Genomic DNA, 6,851 nt, shown 5'->3' on the forward strand with positions numbered 1-6,851 from the left:
AGTTGCCGGTGCATTACGCAAACACAATGGCATTCTTTTAAATAAAAATGTTCCAAAAGGGGTAATAAAAGAGGTTTTGTAAGAGTCTTTATCATTTACTTTTATTTGATAATAACCACTTTGCAAATCTAAAGTTGACATATATTTAGTACTTTTTGCTGCATGTAATATGTCATCCATACGTGGTAACGGATAACGGAAAAGAAAGACGATAAGGTGGACTAAAAATTGGTACATGATCGCCTGTGTCAATTTTGTGCTCTGCGTACGGCGTTGGTTCAGAAATGTTGCCAAATGCTTCTGCATTGGCGTGAAGAACTGCATCGAGCTCCTAGTTCTGTTCACTTTTGAGACTAATCCCATCTGTGGATTTCAACAATTTAAAATCGAATGAACCCAGTCTTACGAAGTCATCATCGTCATCCCTTTTATTATATATCATACTTGGAAATAGAGATGGTCCTTTCTGCCTCTGTGGGGTTAGCGCATCGGCTGGCAGTGAATCTTTGAATATGGCTTGGATTGGACCTGGCGAATAGTCATTTCCTGGTATGTCTGGACCATAATACTCAGGATCTGAAGCATGTGACTTTGGAGGAGGGGTGTTAACTGGAATCTTGCGTTTAGGGGTAATAATACGTTTAATGGTTTCGATCAGGTTTACTGGTACGTTTTCACCAAAATCGAATTGTTGCGTAGGGTTGTCTTCGAAATACCAATATCTCTGTCCCATATTTATTACGAAATTTTCTTTTTCGAGAAAGTCGGCTCCAATCAACGTGCGATTATAGTCTGCCTCTGGCAGTATTATGAATTGGATGTTTAAACACCGACCGCCAATTACGATTTTGCATATAGTCGCCAAACATTCTTTCCTTGACACGATTCCATCCGCTAAAGCGATGTCGCAAGTAACTTTTTCATACTTACACCCCTTGAAATCCATTACGCGTTTGAGGTTAGCGCTTGCCACATTTGTACGAGCTCCAGTATCGAAATACGCTTGTCCCGGTACACCGAACAGCTCCACATTTACCACTGGTATGTTTCCACCAACATTTACGGGGGATATTGCGTTAAAATTCACCACCTTATTAGATGACGATTTAATTTTACTGCACACGGTACAGTTTGCGCGTGTTACGCCAGGTGCATTGCATCCATAGCATGCAAACTTCGGTTTAACAGCTATTGCAGCGGCAATTGTAGCGGCATTTGCGTCAGACGTGTCGAATTTTTGCTTTTTAAAACAAGTTTCACGCGTATGTCCCTTTTTATGGCAAAAAGTGCATCGGGAAACTTGATCCTGTACTTTTCTCGAGCTTTCACGTTCGCTCAAAAACAATTCTGTTTCTCGCGCTTCTTTGAGAAGTTGCTCATATGTATTTACCTTATGACGGCTTACTCTCTCCCGGATAAAAGCACTAAGCATGCCAAACGCCATATCGATTTGATCAGCTTCTGCTGGAGCGTTAGGTAATTGAGCGAATAATGCTCGCTTTTTCCGGATAAAGGTGTCCGTCGGCTCGCTCTTCTGCTGCTTACATTCGAATATGTCACAATATATTCTCCATGCCGGTTTTGCGGGACAGAAACTTTCGCGTAGCATGCGAACTACATCCGTGAATGTGGATACTTGATCCTTCACACCGCGCCACCATTCCGCAGCATCACCCTCGAGCAACATAGGCATTCCCGTTATTGCGTCGGCGTCGTTAATTTTTTCTACCATTTTAAAAGTAGAAATCGCTGCGATGAACTCTTCGACTTTGATAGGGCTCCTCTCGCCATTGTATCGAGCTTTGCAGGTGCTAAATGTACCCACACGTGTATTAGGGTTGTTCATTGACATCAGTAGCTCCTTAAATTGTTCATTAGAAAGAGTCGCCATTTTGTTGAAACGTGGACTTCTTCTTGGTAAAATTTTGAAGAAAAAATTCAGCCCCACGTTGGGCGCCAATTGTAGAGTTTAAATTGAATAATTTCTACTCTCGTTGAAATGAAGAAAATCGAAAACTGGTTTGTTTCGTTATAATTATTTATTATTGTTCAGAAAAAAATGTCTATAGGTTCACAAAATGTATATTTTCACAGCTAAAGTAAAACTATTCGTACAAAATCGTTTAGCGAACTTCGGAAAATGTCTTCTGCTTTGCAGCGGCCAACCATCGCTGTCCACACTACAACGCAGTCAACATTGTCTTTAATTCCAATTCTTGGAATTGGTACTTTGTGCGGCGAGCTTAGCGCTTACCACGTACTCCGTACTTCATCCAGAATATAAAATTCCACTTATCAGAATTTGCACTTTGTACGGCGAGCTTAGCGCTTACCACGTACTCCGCACTTCTACTGATAAGTGTTCTTACCGCCGATCGCAAAACGAAATGATTGAAAATTAAGAGTGCGCATCCTTTTTATAGTCTGCGCCAGAGCAAAATTATTTTAAGGCAATCCTGTTAAGAAAAATGTTATACAATGCAAATGCAAAAGAAAGAAAGAGACAAACATAGTTCTTCAGTTATACTACTACTACCATGGTAACGAAAGTTTTAAAGTGAAAGGAGTTGCCATACAGTTGTCTTATAAAATACTTCAAATATGTTATGCTACGTTATCTTGCTACGTTACAAACTTTGTTTTTGTCCAGCTAGCTTGTTCTACACGAAACACTGTGCAGCGGAAAGTATAGTAAATTCTTGAATTAATTTTCTTAATGATAAATATTTCTAATTATTTCTTTTATTTCATGTTATTAATTCACTTTCTTTTATTTCTAGGTAGCTGGTTGTATTCGACGGTTTTGTGTCAGATTTAGTTCTGATTTTAGGTATACCGGCATCGCAAAAGGGGTGCTCCAACTGCGGCGTCGGCCGCGCCGTCAGTTGTCACCTTTTTGCGATGCCCATTTATGCATTTACTAATGGATTTTTTTCTTTTTGTTTGCAGATATTCATTTAAAAATTAACTCAGTACATTACTGGGCAGTCACACGAAATTTAATCGGTTAATGTTTGAGCGACGAGTGCGAGTTGTTTGAGTACGCGGAATGAGGGACGCTCTTCTGGGCCGTGAGACCAGCATTTCTTCATTACGTGGTAAATTTCTTTTGCGCATGACTTTGGTTTCTCTAATATAATACCTTGTTGAACCCGTTCCACAACTTCGGTATTCTTGAGGCGACCATACGGCATTTTACCACAGGTGAATACTTCCCACATTAATACTCCATATGCCCAAACATCACTTTTGGAAGAGAATCGTGTGTAGTTTAAAACCTCAGGAGGTGCCCATCTAATAGGAAACTTGGTGCCACCTGAACTTGTATATTGATCGTCCAAAACGTAACGCGCCAAACCGAAATCGGCCACTTTTACTACATTTTCTGAGCCGACAAGGCAATTTCGTGCAGCCAAATCACGATGGATGTAGTTGTGGTGTTCCAAGTAAGCCATAACTTTGCTGACCAGTATGCAGATATCCAATAATAAGCCCATATTTCCAATTAATGGCGTCTCGTCGCAAATAGTTTAATAGCGATCCATGGTTCATATATTCGGTGACAATATATATCGGGCGATGTTTAGAGCAGACGCCATATAATTACACTAAATTGGGATGTTGCAATGTGGTCATCACTTTGGCTTCCTCAATGAAGTCATCCTCGGACATGGTATCCTCTTTCATCATTTTAACAGCAGTATCAATGGCGTGGCTCTAGCCATTTACTACGTCGTACTACACCGAATTGTCCCGAACCGAGCTCTTCCATTAACATCAGCTCCATTGTATGGATTTCCCATTTATCATGCGACAATCCTGCTGTTGAAGGCACGGGTCTATCACAAGGCGATGATTTCAAACGAAACGCTAAGCCGCCTGAGTTATGCCGGTGATAATTTATTAGATCGGGTATCGTTTCGCAGCAAGGTTTCTCACTCAAATAATATTCTCCTCTGGAATTTTTTTTAATATGATAATGTTTGACGTGTGATTGCGGAACTTTGGTATGTAAGGACAGTGTGTAAAGACATTTTGTTGAGGATTTCGCACTACAAAACAGCCCTCCTTGTCGCCTTGTTTTAATATTGATTCAGCGCGTTGCCGTGACATATCACCAACATACCACTCATAACGTTCTAGACCCGTAATGCTTTGGGCTTGACATAGTTGCTAGGTATGTAATCAGCATTTCCCAAAGCATCTTTCACCTTCCACGAATGCTCTTGAGAATCATCGATCACTTCGTATTCCGCATTTTTTTTTTCAAGTGAAAAATCTCCACCTTCGATGGCTTTGAATGGATATAGCGCCACCACAACTTTGACAAAATGGGAATTGTCCTTAACTTTAGAATTTGGAGTACCCGGCGTTGGAATACCACCCGGCATTGTGGTCTCCAACAAAGTAGTGCCGCTGTTTAAAATATTTGGTGATTGCTTAAATGTGGTAACGGAAGGTTGTATGGGTGCAGTTGTGGGCGTTGAGCTGCCCAAACTTCCCGAACTGTTATGATGCAGATTGAATTGGCTTGTTGAGGTGGAGTTATTCGGACTAATGCTACGAGTTAAATTCTGCGCAGGAGAGCTTCCCGTGCTCAGATTATTATTTGCTTCTAGCCAATGCGTTGCTGCCTGACAACCGAACGTTCCACGACTAATGCCTTTACAGCAGGACCAACGTGTACCAGTCCAAAGACCAGGATGATAACGATATGACTTGGGTGTGTTTGTTTCTTCACAAAGTTGTCTTATGCCACGTATCCAATCATCGCGTTCTTTCTCAGTACTTGCTAATAAATATAAAATATACTGTGGCACAGAACGTCCAGACTGTTTTTGTTGATCATTGTTGGAAGACTCACAGTAACCAACTTGAAATGGAAAACCACTCGGCGCAAAAGGATCTCCACCATCGCCGCTTACAACAGCAGTTTCGACTATGCGAACGCCCTTCACTGGTAGTTTAATTCCATTACTAGAGGTTTGTTCTTCGATGAACAATCTGGACGGGTTCCTTGTACGAAGTAGGGAAACGGGGAATAATTCAATCCCCTTCAGTGAAATGGTAGTAGACAAGTATCTTTGGTAGTTAAAAATTTAATGGGCCGAATGGCCAGGTAGTATATTAGTAGTGATAATAAATTTGTAAAATCCAAAGGTTTTGGGGAAATAATTAATTTTTCTACTAAATATTTCGTGAATTGATTAAGTCATGTTGGTTTGGTAATTCTGTCCGAAATTGTTTGAAGAGTGCCGTATGTTAGAATTTTATTCAAAAACGCACTCTCTCAAATTTGTTGCCAAACCTCCCAATATGAGCATGAGTGAAATGCATTTTGTCGTAAGAAAAGTTAATGGAACGCATTCCGAGATGCAGCGTTCCTCAATCTAACTCTAATATAGGGCGGTTTTTGGGGTGGTACGACCCTCAGCAGTTGCAAGGAACTGGCAAAGACAAAACTAAAAGAAAATGGCTTATTGCCTTAGAACTTCATATTCCTCCCTTGACTTTGACAGAAATGTTAAGCTTTGTGCGGTCCTGCTATACGGGGAGTATCCATCTTTTTATTCTGAAATTTCGGAAAGCTCTGTTCCGTTAAGTAGTCACGGAAGCGTTCCGGATAAACAGTTAATTTATAATATTTGGAATACGTTCATTTGATACTACCTCACGAGGTCTGAATAAGCATAAAATTTCCAAATATAAACCGATTCTCCAAATTCTCAGATGGAGCGAATGTTCCGAACATACGGAATTAATAGAACAGAAGGTCGACTTTTAATACGCGCCCAAAAATATTTCTAATATGTCTTAAATTTATACAAAAAACAATGTTTCGACGCTGCATGTAGTCGGATAGCATTTATGCACGCATGCATTTCCTTGCACGCAAAATTAATGCGCTATTAAGCTGAATGCTTAGAATTTTAAAAATTATTTGAAAGTTTTGGGGGTATTCATTCGAAGTTTGGAATAGTCAGGTGCTTTTCTTAAATATTCGGTCTGGCTTAATTCGGATTTCTAAAATTATAAACCACTGCTAATATCTGGGGCAGATGAGTTTTCTCATCAGCGGTAGGCTTGCGATGGGCCTCGTTGGGTGCCAACGAGTGCAGCTGTTTTCTGTGGCAGATTGGTTCGCCCTTCTGCGGTAGGCGTTTCTGTTGTCCTCGTTATGGGATAACGAGTGAGTGGTATGGTGTCCTCGTTCGGGGGAGCGAGTCGATTGTGGGATATTTTCTGGTGTCCTCGCTCTGGGTAAGCGAGTGAATTTGGGTTTGTTTTGGGTCTCGATAGGAAGGTGGAGTTCGAAAGGGAGTGAGGGAGAGGAACGGAGGGATTGTTATGAGGAGCTATTGGCCTTCTCGCAATCCATCTCCTCCGTTGGAAGAAGGATCAGTATGACCAAAGGTCGTCTGACTTGACCCTTCTCTGTTATGAGGTCGACTACGCGAACTCGGTTATCTTCGCCGGGGTGTACGTTGACGACTCTACCTAGCCTCCACTCGTTGGGAGATAAGCTGTCCTCTTTGAGGACAGCGAGGCCTCCCACTTTTATATTTTCTTTGGGATGCTTCCACTTCACCCGTTTTTGAATTTCGGATAGATATTCCACCTTCCATCGTTTGCAGAAAGTGTGATGGAGGGCTTTGAGTTTCTGCCAGCGATTGATCATCGAGGCAGAGCTCTCACTGGCATCTGGTTCTGGTGGAGCCAGCAGGTGGCTGCCGGTTTAGGAAATATCCTGGGGTTAGTGGTTCCAGATCCGTTGGGTCATTTGACCCTGGACTGAGCGGGCGCGAGTTGAGGTAAGCCTCAATCCTGCACAAAAGTGTGTGGAACTCCTC

General features: G+C 41.6%; 1 pseudogene; it reads right to left on the reverse strand.

Moving 5' to 3' along the window:
- Positions 1 to 2,999: 2,999 nt before the first annotated feature.
- On the reverse strand, positions 3,000 to 4,890 carry LOC137240092 (tyrosine-protein kinase Btk-like; annotated as a pseudogene).
- Positions 4,891 to 6,851: the final 1,961 nt, after the last annotated feature.

The sequence above is a fragment of the Eurosta solidaginis genome, chromosome 1 (genome assembly GCF_040869045.1).
Source record: "Eurosta solidaginis isolate ZX-2024a chromosome 1, ASM4086904v1, whole genome shotgun sequence".
Classification (NCBI taxonomy): Eukaryota; Metazoa; Arthropoda; class Insecta; order Diptera; family Tephritidae; genus Eurosta; species Eurosta solidaginis.